The 14,618-nt window shown below is 39.6% G+C and overlaps 1 protein-coding gene across 7 annotated transcripts in view; it reads left to right on the top strand.

Moving 5' to 3' along the window:
* Positions 1 to 4,267: 4,267 nt before the first annotated feature.
* Positions 4,268 to 14,618, top strand: part of FGGY (FGGY carbohydrate kinase domain containing) — a 418,690-nt gene continuing 408,339 nt past the window's right edge. For 6 of the 7 annotated variants that reach the window (XM_029948058.1, XM_029948056.1, XM_029948055.1 and 3 more), the window contains exon 1: positions 4,268 to 4,346. The gene's annotated coding sequence lies outside the window, so the exon portion shown is untranslated. Of the gene's footprint in view, positions 4,347 to 4,553; positions 4,573 to 14,618 lie in introns of those variants that run through there. The other variant, XM_029948053.1, reaches the window with a different exon arrangement.

The following is a 14,618-nucleotide window of genomic DNA, read 5'->3' as shown; positions in this document are numbered from 1 at the left end:
TGGGCTCCATTGAACTACTGCAGTTATTTTTCCTCCTGAGATGACAGCGTAGATTTGGAAAAGAGAGAGTGTATGCAGTGGCACCCATCCTTGCTAGAGGATCAAGTTTAAGGGAAGTGTAAAGGGGTCGAAGTTGCAAAAGAAAGAAAGGAAGAAAGGAGAAAACAAGTTTCCTTAGTAGTGAGGGGCCCAGTTGGCAGGGCTGTCACCACCATAATTATATACCACTTACATACCTGCTGTTACAGGGCATGGCACTAGCTGCTGAGACGTTAGAGCAGAAGGTGTGGTTCTTGCCCTCCAGAGACTTCCAATCTAGGGAAAGGAATTTGGTAGAAAACTAAGCACTATGGAGCACTTACTATCTGTTTAGCACTGGGACAAATGTTTTAGGCTGTATATCAAGAAGTAAGTATTATCACTCTCCAAGGATAGTAAAATACAGAGAAGCTAAGAAGGTTTTTCCAGGTCATTCAGCACACATGTAGAACTGGGAGAAGAGCCCCTGGCTCTAATGGCCTGTGTTTTGCTCCCAGGACTGTGAGCAAGGATATCAGGGTTAACCTGTAAAAAGGAGAATTCACTCTATAAGGTGTCCTGGGTTCAGTGCCATATGAGCAATAGGTAATGATAGTTGTAGGAGCCTAGAAGAGATGGATTGAGGCCTCAAACAGAAGTGGCTACTTTGCAGAGGAAGTAGGCCCTCAACTAGATGCTGAAAGCAGGATATGAACCCCGAAAGAGAAGAAGGGAGGGAGTGGCTTTCCAGGTAGAAGGAGGCATAGCATGTGCAAAGGTGGCAGGGAGAAAAATTTTCACCCTTTGGGTTTGTGGAGCACTGGAAGAAAGCACAGCCTGCTCCAAACTTACGAACAGCCTTAGGCCAGCCACCTAATCTCCCTGAGCCTCAGTTTCCCTGTCTGTACCATGGTTGTGAGAATAGCCACTTCACAGGGTTGTTACAGACCTGAGATTATGTCTGTAAAGCACCCGTTTCCTCAAAATCATCAGTCTATGTTAGACCTTAATCTAAATCAGGTCCTTCTCTCAGGGTATCCTATTTCCCTTTCTACTTGAAACCGAATCCATTGCTTGCTTATTTATTGAATGTCTGTTTCATGATGGTAAGTTCTGTGAGGACAGGAACAACATCTGTTTTCCTCAACACCATCTCTTAGTGCCTTGAACAGTAAGCACTCAATAAATCTTTATTAAATAAATGAATACACAAACATATGAATGAATAAAATATTTCTGTGCTGTGACTCTAGAGTTTCAGGGAAAACCCATCTTTGAGGGGGCGGGTTGTAAACGCAGGCAAAGCCTTCAGAGAATGCCATTAGAGAGTCACAAGGTCTCCACGGGTTATCAGAAACAGGATCAGTTCTCCTGTGTACCTTCTGATGCTCTATGTAACTGTCTATGAGCAGGAAGGAAATCACACAAACTTCCAGCTCAGCTGGTTCCAGGGTTTCATAACCCATTTCTCTTACTTAAATCTATTGTGCTGCTTCTCCAGTGTGACTTGTGATGTGCCTAGTGGATGATGACTCTGCATGGCCCCCAGGATGCCCAGCAATAACTGTGAAGAAAAGTCTAGACTTTCCAACACTCAAGTCTTCTGATCCAATGCAACATAATGACTCCTTATGTAGAGTTGGGGAGGAGTCAGGGGGATAAACAGACACACTAATGATGAGTAGGCATTTGATACAGTCTATAAATTCCATGAAGGAGGAAAAAGGACAGAGAACTCAAGGACACAGAGGAGTATATATGGCTTCCCCTGACATGAGGCAATGTACACACAATTGGATAATAGCTACAGTTTTCAAAATATGATTATGTGTATCATCTCATCTCATTGTGTGTATCATATCATCTCACTGCATCCATGGAAAATGGGGAAGCATGAATAACATTTACATTGTTATTCATTCCTAATACACAGGGAAACTGAGGCAGCCAGGGGTGGTCTAGGATATATATAGATCTGGTTTCAGCAGCAGATATAAACTCACTGTCCAGTCTCACTCAGTATCAGTTTAGGGGTCTTTCTTCTGGATCACACTATCATGCACTGACCTTTATACCAATCAATAGTGTGGGTGTGTCTGCAATGTCACAATCCCCCCACCTTCTGTAATATATTTCCAATGTACTTTTGTAATGGAACATCACTATCAAAAGAAAAAAACCCTTTTCCCACTTTAGCAAATAAAGTTTTTTTTGAAACATAGTCACACCCACACATTTACTATTATCTATGGCTGTTTTTTGCACTACAAAGGTAGGGTTGAGTAGTTAAAACAGCAATTGTATGATTCACAAAGTCTAAAATATTTAATATTTGGTCCCTTACAGAAAAATTTTGCCACACCCTAGAGTATATGAATGGAATGGAAGTAAATTTAAAAAAAAGATTCATTCATTTATAGTAGGTAGTGGGTCCTAATTGAAACAGAGAATAAAAAGTGGTCTAGAATCTCACCTCCGTAACTAGACTGCATGACCTTGAACATTTTAGTCTTATTCTCTGGGCATCTACCACCTTACAGAGTTGCTGTAGGAATTGTGTGACATAGGGTGTATGTATCAATTATGATTAGGTTGGCCCCATGTGACAGAAAACACAGAATGAAAGTATCTTACACAAGACAGTGATTTCTTTCTTTCTTGTGGATGTGGGTAGGGGCTGTTGGTCTGGTGGGGCATGGTGTCAGCAAACTTAGCCTTTTCACCTTGCTGCTTTGCCATCTGTAGCAATTTTTCCTGAGGTTCTTTTATGGTGCAAACGGCTGCTGGAGCTCTAGCCACAGTGCTATGATTGCCATTATTACTAATGATAGTATGATAATAAGAGGAAACAAGCCAAAAATCAAATACAAAAATCCTAGAAACAGAGACATACATAAAGACTAGACAGCAAGTCCACATTAATTCTGGTCTGGCCAAAGTGAGACATCCTGTCATAGTTCATGAGACAAGTGTATTTCATGTATTCTATTCCTGGGGTAAACGAAGGAAGATCTAGAAGCCACCTGTTACATGTATTCAGCATCTAATACTTTACAAAGTATTTCCATAACTATTATTTTTGTTTGTTCTTCATAATACTCTAGAAAGGTCAAGATAAACAGGTCTTAATATTATTATTTCTATTGTACACGTAATTCAGCCAGGTGCTAAGTATGAGATCCTATTACCTCTTATCTTCCCAAAGAATCCGTGGTTAGATCTTAGGGTATTTGTTGGAAATGAAAGGGGAGCATCACGGTGTAGATGAAAGAAAATGGCCCCCTGAAAGGTCCCCTAGTAGATGCAGCCAATCCTACGGTCTCAGCCTGAGCCACTGTGTACACCTGCAAGACAAAGAGAAGAGCATCTATTCTGGGGGTTGTCACGAGGACAGCAGATCGGGGCTATAATGCTCGTGATATGTAGGCCAGTTCAGTGGCATTACTGTTATGACCTAGGCTTACCTCTTGTATCTGCCGTGGTCTTGGAAGCTCACTTCCTTTTACTGGACCTCAGTTTACTTTTCTAGGGAAGCAAAGGGTTTTGGAGTCAGCGACTTGCTAAACTATCTTCCCAATCTACAGTTCCATCAGCCTGGGAACCTACTTTCTGAAGGGTAACAGCTCAGCTTGGCGCCCAAGTTGGAATTCTGCATCTGGTTCCCTAGTAGGTAGCCGTGTTTCAGAACAAACTAAAAAACAGACGACTCTTCTATCTGTAATTAGGGACAAATACTGCCTAGTTTATTGGCATGGCAAGCAGTGTGAGGTTTAAATGAATTGGGTGTGTCTAGGGTCCACAGATTATAAATTCTGCAAAGGCAGGACCTTTCTGCTTTGTAGATTTAAAGACCACTTCAGAGGGTTGGCTAGAGGAGTACACGGATAAATTCCGGCAAAGCGTCAGAAACAAAGAAAGCAATCAGTAATTATTAATATATTATTATTATTAATTGACATCCTCCTAAAACAGTCTTGGCGTTCAGTAAATGGTTGAGAAGCCGATATAGGATACAGATCTTCCACACCGAAGCCTCGTAGGCTGTGGGGAGTTCGCGTAGGTGATCCCCAAGGTTTTGAAAGTCCAAGGGGCCAGAGGCACCCAGGCGAGGCTTCGGAGGCCGGGGCGGGCACGCGCAGGCCAATCCTCGGTCCGGTTCAAAGGGCCAATCAGGACGGGTTTTACAGGGGCTGCGTCCGGCGGGGGCGGGGCCGGGGGCGGGGCGCAGCCGCAGCCACTCTCTGGGACCGCCCTGCACGCGCGCGGTGCCCTTCCGCGCGGCAACCTACAGAGCCCCGCTAGCTAAAATCTGATTTCAGATTGGACAAGTAAGTGACCCTCCTCCCAGTCCCACGTGTGCAGCAGGGGCTTTTGCAGGCGCGCAAGCTCGCAGCGCCCACGTTCTCCAACCCGAGAGCGCAGCCGGCCCAAGCCTCCCTCCCTTTCCCGCAGTCGCCGCCCCTTCCTCTAGGTCTTCCTTCTGCCGCTTAAGTCTCAAGCGAGTGGGGTCTCTGCCCCACGGGAGGCTGTTGAGTTCCCTGTGCCCTCTCCTGGGTGAGGCATCCGGCCCCTCGAGGGAAGGGTCGGTCTTTACTGCATTCCCAAGACTGTCTTCGAGATGTCGGGACCCCGGGGTCCTCTGCCATCTCTGACCAGCTGTGTTCCTCCCTACCCCTATTTTAGGATATTTTTTCCCAAACAGTTTTGAGTTTTTAATACGAACCTGGCTGCCTAAGAAATTTTAAAGACCTTTGCCGCTTTTAACTTCAAACGTTTTCAGCAGCTTGTGATCACGTTTAAAGTGCATTTTAGTTGTGATGGTATAGTGGTCTTTGGTTACAGTTATCCTGGTAGGAAAGCCCTAGGGTTATCCTTGCTTTTTAATGTATTTCCCTTCTTTTAAGGATTGACAAGATGCAAAATGGTGAATTTCCCTAATCGTTAGGTATTTTCCACGAAAGCACTTCTTAGGTCTCAACAAATTTCATCCCTAAATGAAAGGGTAAGTCATTACCAAAACCTGGAAGAGCATTACGTTAATTTTTTAAAATAGGGGATCTGGAGGAAGGAAGTGATACTTTTGGATTGTAAATCAGTAAGAAAGAAGGCAGGTCTTCTCTTGGTTTGAGGCTATTATACAGATGGTAGAGTTTTGCTCTGTTTTGTTGTTGCTTGCTTTTTTTCCTTTTTTTTATGATCCACCAAATATATATCCCGATTTTTTTTTTTTTTTTTTTTTTTTTTTTTACTTTTTATGGTTCCCAGCTGGGTCTTGCAGCCTTTCTACGCCTTCTGGTCTTCTGGGAGTCTCCTGCTAATGAGGCCCTCTGCCTGGCTTTTGACCTGATGATCACTGGCCTGGCTCTTGGAGGGGATCAGCTCAGGGAGACGCGTGAGTGGGAGGCCCAGAGATGATGAGAAAACAGACCAGAGACTGGAGAAGGGCCTTGTGATTGATTTTGAGGGGAAGGGACTTGGGAGCCTCCCTTGCTGGATTTGGAAATCAAAACATGTGTATTGGGAGAAGGGAATAACCAGGAGGGTGGAGATCTCGATCTTTCTGGATGAAATTAAGAAGTTGACTGGGAGGAGACTGGGCCTTTTTCCAGATTGTGTTAATTTTTGCTGTGGGCCTTGTCTTCTCCGCGAATCTGGTTCTCTTTCCCTAACCTTTCACTTAGTTCAAGTCACAGACAATTACCAGCTGGTTTTGAAAACGGTTAGAGGTAATGAATCTTGCCCAGCCGGAGTGTACTCCCCCTCCCCCGCCACCACCTCCCTCTGGGGTATTTGTAATAATTATTTTACCAGAATGTACTACAGACATCATTGAACCTCACCTGCCCATCTCTTTATACGGAGAATGGTGGTGGTGTAAGGGTCACCCAAACCCCTTCTTCCATTCATTCATTTATTCACGAATCGTGGCATGTGCTCCGGGCCTGGTACTGTGGTAGGCTCTGGGAAGGTCAAGATGAACAAGGTTTCGTCTCTGCTTCCAACTTTCACTCAGTTGGCTTATATCTAGTCTAATGAGGTAGATTATATACTAGGATTAATGCTGCGGTGAGGTCTGCGCAAGATGCTTAGGAGTCCAGAGAAGGGCAAGTGGCCTAATGTGGGGTTTCGTGGGAAACTTCCCAGAGGAGATCATACTCGGTGGGCTGGAGAAAGACAAAAGGGAAGGGGATTATTTGACTCGGGAACAGCATGCGCAAAACTGTATAAACCTGGCACATTGTTCACTAATGTGGTTGGGTAGGAAAGGGTGAGGTGGGAAATCACCAGAAAGGAGGCTGAGGAAGGCGAAAAGGTCAGATCGGGGAGGGTCATGTGAGTCATATTAAAAGAGTTTGAAACACATCTACGGAGCAATCAGGAGCTGATGAAGTGATACATATTGATGTTTAAAAAGTTAATTCTGGCCTCAGGGTGGAGAGGGAGTTGGCAAGGTGAAAGTTGGAGAGAGGCTTTTATAATACAGGTGAGAGATGGGTTAGGGTGATAGTTCTGGACTGGAGAGAGAATAATACAGTTGACCCTCAAACAATATAGGTTTGAACGTGGATGCACTCGTATGTGGAATTTTTACAGTACTGTAAATGTATTTTCTCTTAAGATTTCCTTTTTAAAAATTTTTAATGTTTTTTATTTATTTTTGAGAGACAGAGACGGTGCAAGCAGGGGAGGGTCAGAGAGAGAGGGAGACACAGAATCTGAGGCAGGCTCCAGGCTCTGAGCTAGCTCTCAGCGCAGAGCCTGACGTGGGGCTGGAACCCATGAACCGTGAGATCATGACTTGAGCCGAAGTCTGATGCTCAGCCAGATGCTCAACTGACTCAGCTACCCACGCACCCCTCTTAAGATTTTCTTGACATTTCCTTTAGCCAACTTTATTGTAAGAATACAGTATATAACACACAAAATATGTGTTAATTGACTGTTTATATTTTTGGTAAGATTTCCCATCAACACAAGGCTGTTAGAAAGTTAAGTTTTTTGGTGAGTCAGAAGTTGTACACAGATTTTTATGTTGCGGGAGGGCAGTGCCCCTAACCTCTGCATTGTTCAAAGGTTGCCTGTGGCACGGTTAGGAATTAACAATGATTGAATGTAAGGAATGGGAAAGAACACAGCAGTTACAGTGCCATTAGGGAAAAGGGTTTCCCAGACTGGGGTATTTTTCAACAGCTTTATTTTGAGGTATGCTTGCCATGCAATAAACTGAATATTTTTAAAATATCTAATAGGAGATGTTTTGACCTATGTCTGGATCTGTGAAACCATCATCACAGTTAAGATAAAGATCACCTTTAAGATCCATAAAGATTTCTTGTGCTCCTGTGTAATCCCTCCCTTCCTGGTTCTCCCAACCCACCCCACTGCAACCAGTGATCTTTATGCCACTATGGATTATATAATATTATGTTAGGATTTGTTTGTGTGAGGGCATACAATATGTATCTTTTTTGTGTGGTGGTTTTTAGCAAGCATAATCATGTTGAATTCATTCATGTTTAGCATGTACACATACTCCATTCCTTTGGTGCATCGTATGAATATACTGTAGTTTATCTATTTACCTGTTGGTGGGTATTTGGATTATGGGCTGCTTTTTGGCTACTACAGATAAAGCTGTTAGGACTATTCAGATACATGCCTTCAAATGGACCTATTCTTTCATTTCTGTTGGTTAAATACCTAGAAGTGAAATGGTGTGTTCACATGGTAGGTGTATTTTTAACTTTTTAAGAAGCTGTATTTCAGAGTGATTGTGCCTTTTTGCACATGGTGGTACATGAAACTTCTGGTTGCTTCAGCACTTGGTGTGGTCACTCGTTTCAATTTGAGCCAGTCTAAATCTTTTTTTTTTTTTTTTTACATTTATTTATTTTTGAGAGACAGAGTAAACAGGGGAGGAGCAGAGAGAGAAAGAGTCACAGAATCTGAAGCAGGCTCCAGGCTCTGAGCTAACAGTCTGCACAGAGCCCGACGTGGGGCTCGAGCCCACGAACCGTGAGATCATGACCTGAGCTGAAGTTGGATGCTCAACCGACTGAGCCACCCAGGAGCCCCCAATTTGAGCCATTCTAATAACATGGAGTCCTCTTTCAGGGGGTTTTAACATACATTTCCCTAAATGACTAATAATTCCAAGCTTCTCTTCATGTGCCTACTACCCGTATATGTTTCATATATCTTGGGTGAAGGGTTTATGAAATCTTGTGTTCATTTGTAAAAAATGATCCATATATTTTCTTACTGAGTTTTGAGAGTTTTTATATACTCATTGCAAGTTCTTTATCTCACTTGTGTGTACAAATATTTTCTCTGATTTTGTGGCTTGACTTTTCATTTTATATATATATATATTTTAAGTTTATTCATTAAGGAGAGAGAGAGGATGAAAATGGGAGGGGGAGGGGGAGAGAGAACAGGAGAAAGAATCCCAGGCCATCTGACAGTGTAAGATCCTGACATGAGGCTTGAACTTATGAACTGTGAGATCATAAGTGAGCTGAAATCAAGTTAGATGTTAACCTGACTGAAGTACTTAGGCGCTCCTTGTCTTTTCATTTTCTTAACTGTGTCTTTTCACAAGCAGAGTTCCCAATTGTGATGAAGTCTAATTTGTCAATTTGTATTTTGATGATGACTGTTTTAACAATTTATTGTTTTTCTGGGTTATGGTTTTGGTCATTTTATGTTTTATGTAAGAAGTTGTGCCTAGCCTGAGCTCTCAAATATTTTCTATTTTTTTTGAAGAAGCTTTATTGTTTTGGTTTTGCGTTAAATCCACAATCCATTTTCAATTAATTGAATCTATAGCATCAGATATGAAACAAAGTTAGTTTTTTCACATATGTCATTCATTGTTTCAGCACCGTTTGCTGAAAAGCCTAAACTTTTTCCATTGAATTGCCTTTGCTCCTTTGGAAAAATCAACTGACTGTATATATGGGGCCCCATTTCTTGGTGTTTTGTTTGTTCCATTGATCTCTTTGCTTGTTTTAATGCCAATACTGCATAGTCTTGATGACTATAGCTTCACAATAATATGATAGGATAAGATAGGATTTATTAGGCAGGGAGGGAAAGATTATGACCTGGGGTCCCTCAATGGGGAAAAACACGTATTTTGGAACAATGCTGGGAGTGTCTGACTACAATAAACCCCCTCAGGCATATGGTTCCTCTGGAGAATGTATCAGAAACCACCTACACCCCTACCAGTTTCCCTCAGGAATTCCTAACTGAAAATAAGTAGCAGACCATAAAACATATGACCCACAAGGAATGATATGGCCATCACTCTTATACAATGGAATAGAGCCAATCAGGAATGAACAACCCAGCACCTAGAGTTATCCAGCCAGTAAGGGTAGGACCTGAGAAGGAGCAAGGAGGAAGGGAAAAGGGGAGTGACCAGACCTTATAAAACAAGGACCCCTGTCTCTAGTCCACGGGTATTCACCTTTGAATGCCCCCCTCTCTGTAAAGAGAGCTCTCCTACCATTCTTGCTTTCTAATCTTAGACTCTAAATAAACTCTGCTGCTCATTCTGTGTCCACCTCTTCATTCTTCGAACCAACCAGACAACGGATCCAGGTATTGAGGTAAAAAATCCTACAACAATAATTTATTGAGGTCAGGTAGCACAGGTACATTTTGAAATACATCTTCAAAGGTTGTTTGGCTGTTTCTAGGTGCATTATATTTCCATATTAATTTTACAGCCATTTTGACAATTTCAGGAAAAAGACCTGTTTAGATTTTAATTGGAATTTTGTTAAATCTACACATTAACTTGGGAGCAAATTGACATCTTAAAGATGGAGTGTTCTAACCAATGGCCAGTGTACCTGTTTGTTTATTTAGGTCTTCCTTCATTTTTCTCAGTGTTTTGTACCTGTCAGTAGGCAGGTCTTACACATCTTTGTTGGGTTATCTACAGTTATATTTTTTTGATGCCATTATAAATGAAATTATCTTTTAAAATGTAACTTCTAGTTTGTTGCTGCTCATGTATCGGTCATGTATCCTACAATCTTGCTAAACCTCTTATCAGTTCTAATAACTTTTTTGTAGATGCCATCAGATGTTTTGTGTAGGTGATGATGTTATCTGTGAATAAAGACAAGTTTTACTTCTTTCCATGTGGGTGTCTTTTATTTCTTTTTCTTGATGGTGCACTAGCTAGAACCTCTATTCCGTGTTGCACGGAAGTGACATCTTATTTCTGATATTAGGGAGAAACACTCATTTTTTCCATTATTAACTATGGTGTATGATGTTAGTTGAGCAGTTTTTGTAGTAGGTTTTTATCGGGTTTAGGAAGTACCAGTTGTTCCTACTTTGGTGAGACGTTGAATTTTTTTGCTTTGTTTTTAAGTGAAGAATGAATTTTTTATTTTTGGTAAGGTGCCCTTTTCTGTAATTATTAAGGCCTTTAAAAAAAAAAAGAATCTTAATGTGATGAATTACACTCACTGATTTTTTTTTTTTTTTTTTAATGTTGAACCTTGTATTCCTGAGATAAACCCTACTTGGTCAGGACCTATTATCCTTTTTATAGTTAGTTGGATTCTATTTGCTAAAATTTTAAGAATTTCTCCCTCTATGTTAATGATAAATATTGATAAAGTTTTCTTTCCTTGGTTGTTTTTTAAGTTTTGTTATCAAGATAATTCTAGCCTCATAAAATGAATTGGAAAGTTACTTTCTCCAATTCAGTTTTTTGGAAGAGATACAAGCTCTTCTTTTTATACAAAAGAAAATTATTTCTTCCTTAAATGTTTGGTAGAATTCACCTATGAATACATCAATGCCTGGAATTTTTTAGTTTGTTTTTTTTCTGTCAAGAAGAGGGAGAAGTCAATTGATTTAATAGTATAGGACTATTCAGTTCATCTGTTTCATTTTGAGTGAAGTTTGGTAGTTGCCATATTTTAAGGAATTTGTACATACCATCTTAGTTGCTCATAATATTCCCTCATTATTTTAGTATCTATTGAATCTGTTGTGACTTCATCTCCCTCAATCCTAATACAGATAATCCTAATATTGGTATCTTTTCTCTTTATTTTGCCAGATTATTCTGTTCAGAAATGTATTAATTTTATGAATCTTTAAAAAAACCCTAGCTTTTGGTTTTATTTTCTATAGTCTTTTTTAAAAAAATTTCTTGGTTTCTTCTCTGAAATTATTGTTTCTTCTGCTAACTGAGGGTTCCTTTTACTCTTCTCTAATTTCTTAAGGTGGATTGAGGTTATTTGTTTGAGGCAACTTTTCTAGTATATATATTTGACACTATAAAATTATTGCATCAAATGCATCCTACAACATCTGCTATATGTTTTATTTTCATTCAGTTAAAATACTTTATATTTTTTAAATGTCTTCTTTGATTCATATGTTAGATAAAAGTGTGTTATTCAGTTTCCAAATATTTGAGGACTTTCCACTTATCTTTTAATTATTGATTTATAATTTAATTCCATTGTGGTCATAGAAGGTATTTTGTAGGATTTGAATTCTTTTAACTTCTTGAGACAATTTTTTGGTCCAGAATATGGTCTGTCTTGGTAAATGTTTGATGTGCACTTGGAAAGTATGTGTGTTCTGTATTTTTTATAGACTGCTTTTACATATCAATATGTCAACTTTGCTGACTACTGCATATTACATCCTTGCTGATTTGGTGTCTACTTACTCTATCAGTTATTGAGAGAATGCTATTAGAATCTCTGAGGATAATGGTGGATATATGCATTTCTCTTTTCACTCCTATCACCGTTTGCTTTATGTATTCTGAGGCACTGTTATTAGGTATGTTAATATTTAGGATTGTTAGGTTATCTTGGTGAATCATCCCCTTTATGATTTTTTAGTTTCTGGGAATGTTTTTAGCTCTGAAATCCACTTAGTCATTCTACCTGGTAATATTTTTGCTTTAAAATCTACTTAGTGTGATAATGAGTTATCTTTCTTTTGAATGCACTTTTGTTACATATCTTTTTCTTCTTTTTCCCTTTAATCTGTGTATTTCATATGTTTAAAGTGGGTTTCTCATAGACAGCATATAGTTAGACTGGATAAGGAAATAAGACCTGTTAAACTCTGCCTTTCAATTGGAATAGTTAGACTGTGTTTAATATAATTATTCATATGATGTAAAATTTTAAGTGTACCATCTAGATTTTTTTTCTTTTCTATTACTTCCATATGTTCTTTGTTCTTTTTATTCTTTTTCTGCCTTCTTTTGGGTTGTTTTTTTATTAAAAATTTTTTTAATGTTTTTTATTTATTTTTGAGATACAGAGAGAGACAGCATGAGCAGGGGAGGGTCAGAGAGAGAGGGAGACACAGAATCTGAAGCAGGCTCCAGGCTCTGAGCTAGCTGTCAGCATTGAGCCCGACGCGGGGCTCGAACCCATGAACCTTGAGATCATGACCTGAGCCAAAGCCGGAAGCTTAACCGACTGAGTCACCCAGATGCCCCCAGAGTCAACTTTCAAGTGGGGTTATACCACTTAACATATAATATAGGAACCCTATAACAGTATGTTTATAATTTTTGCCTCCTAGCCTTTGTGCTACTGTTATTTTATATCTACGTTTTAGTTTTAGGGAGTCACTTATCTTTTTAAGACACTCAAGTAATTTTTTAAAGTTTATTTGTTTATTTTGAGAGACAGAGAGTGAGTAAGTGAGGGGCAGAAAGAGAAAGAGGGAGAAAATCCTAAGCAGGCTCTGCACTGACAGCTGAGAACCTGACGTGGGGTTGAACTCACAAACTGTGATCTTATGACCTTAGCCCAAATCAAGAGTTCGATGTTTAACTGACTGAGCCAATTAGGTGCCTCAGACATTCAAGTAATTTTTTAAAAAGTCTTTATATATACTCACCTAGTTCCCCATGTGCTCTACATTCTGTTTTATAGATAGAGATTTCCATGTGCTATCATTTTCCCCCTTCTTGTAGTGCAGTTCTGCTGGTGATGACTTTTTTCAGCATTGGTTGAATTAGTCTTTATTAAAGCTTCCATTTTGAATGTTTTTTTCCCACAGGGTACAGAATTTTAGAAATAAAGTTTTTTTTTCAATATTTCAAAACTCTTACATTACTGTCTCCTAGTTTGCATTATTATTTCAGATGAGAAATCTGTTGTTCTTTTCTTTTCTTCCTTTCTTTCTTTCTTTCTTTCTTTCTTTCTTTCTTTCTTTCTTTCTTTCTTTCTTTCTTTCTTCTTTAATGTCTTCTTCTTTAATAATCTTCTGTATTTATTTTGAGAGAATGTGTGTGAAAGGGGGAAGGTCAGAGAGAGGAGACAGAGGATCCAAAGTGGGCTCTGTGCTACAGCAGAGAGCCCAGTGCTGGGCTTGAACCTGTGAACCATGAGATCATGACCTGACCCAAAGTTGAATGCTTAAATTGAATGAGTCACCCGGTGCTCCCCAATTTTTTTTCTTTTGTGAAATTGTCACCTCCCCTCCCCCCAAGTTGCTTTTAAGATTTTCTTTATGGTTGGTTTTGAACAATTTGAATCTGATGTTTCTTGGTTTAGTTTTCTTCATATTTCTTTTGCTTGGGGTTCATGATATTCTTGAATCTGTGAGTTTGTAGTTTTTATCAAATTTGAAGTGTCTGTGACCATTAGGCCTTCAAATACTGCTCCTAACCCCTTCTCTGTTCTTTGCTTCAGGAATTCCCATTTCACATATACTGCACCACTTGCAGTTTTTCCAAGGGTCACTGATACTTTGTTTATTTTTTTAAGAATCTTTTTTCTCTCTTTGTTCTTTGTTGGTGGTTAGTGTCTTATTGTTGTGTCTTGAAGGTCACTCATCTTTTCTTCAGTATTGTCCAATTCTATACAGTAAGTTTTTCATCTCAGACATCCTAGTTGTCATTTTTAGCATTTCAGCCTAAATTTGCTTCATCTTCCATTTCTGAACTTTCAAATTCAATCTCTCTTCTAGTTTTCTAATATATCAAATATAGCTATTGTATTTGATAGCTATTTTAATATCTGTGTCTACTAATTCTATCAAATGTGTCAATGTGAGGTCAGTGCCCATTAATTTTTCTCATTATGGGTAGCATTTTTCTGCATATTTATATGCCTGGTAAATTTTGATTGAATACGAGACCTTGTGTACTTTACCTTGTTTGGTGCTAGATAGTTTTGTATTTTTATAAATACACTTGAACTCTGTTCCAGGGCATGAGGTATTTGGATTCTTTTGAGTCTTGCTCTAAGCTTCGTCGGGTGGGACCAGGGCTAATACTTCTTCACTGCTGAGGTAAAGCCCTTATAGTGTATTTAGTACCCTATGAATTATAAATTTTTCCACTCTGGCTGGTGTCAATAGGCACTATATCGGTGTGAAGTACACCGATTGTTCACCCTGGAAGATTCTGGCTCAGATGGTTTCCTCACATGCATATGGTGTTTGGTACTCTCCTGAATGCTTGAGGAGCACCTTTTGTGGTTTTCTGGAATTCTCCCTCTGTGTAATTCTCTTCTTTCTTGTACTCTGCCCTAAGAAATATAGCTTCCTGTTCTCTACAAAGTCCTAGCTAGCTCTTTCCTCAG

Source organism: Suricata suricatta, chromosome 8 (assembly GCF_006229205.1).
Source record: "Suricata suricatta isolate VVHF042 chromosome 8, meerkat_22Aug2017_6uvM2_HiC, whole genome shotgun sequence".
Lineage (NCBI taxonomy): Eukaryota > Metazoa > Chordata > Mammalia > Carnivora > Herpestidae > Suricata > Suricata suricatta.
The sequence above is the reverse complement of the archived record's forward strand: the minus strand, read 5'-3'. Positions and strand labels throughout refer to the sequence as shown.